This window comes from Arachis ipaensis, chromosome B08 (genome assembly GCF_000816755.2).
Source record: "Arachis ipaensis cultivar K30076 chromosome B08, Araip1.1, whole genome shotgun sequence".
Lineage (NCBI taxonomy): Eukaryota > Viridiplantae > Streptophyta > Magnoliopsida > Fabales > Fabaceae > Arachis > Arachis ipaensis.
The window spans coordinates 123,483,508-123,484,114 of record NC_029792.2 but is presented as its reverse complement, the minus strand read 5'-3'; positions in this window follow the sequence as shown (position 1 = coordinate 123,484,114).

The following is a 607-nucleotide window of genomic DNA, read 5'->3' as shown; positions in this document are numbered from 1 at the left end:
TATAACTACATAGGTTTTAAAAAATGTAATGAGCATTTTTAATAGAAAACGAAATATATGATATATGGTCGTTGGAAACAATAATTAAAGTAGAAGTTGTTATAATTTTGTTGGTATATGTACAAAAAATATATATTAACTTACATTACTATAAAAAATTATTGGAATAGCGACTGATTCTGATAGTCGCTAAAACTTTGGTCATTAATTTAAAAATAGCGACCAATTTCGGTTGGTAGCGACCAATTTTCTACCATTGCCACCAAACTAGTACTAAACGATATTGGTGGCTAAATCGGTTGCTAATAAAATCGGTCGCTAAATAGCGACCACTTTTTTTGTTGCTAAATTGGTCACTGAGAGAATCAGTCGTTGATAAAATCAGTCGTTAAATCGGTCGCTGATGTCTGGTTTGAAAATCTAAAATTGGTAACTAAATTGGTCACTGAATGTAATTTTGCGACCGATTTAGCGACAAAAATTTTTTTGCTCCTAAAAATTCTATATCAATCGCTAAATCAGTCGCTATTAGCAACTAATTTTTTCGGTCGCTATTCTGATAATTTTTTGTAGTGCATAAATTAATTTTAATTTATTAATTGAAAAA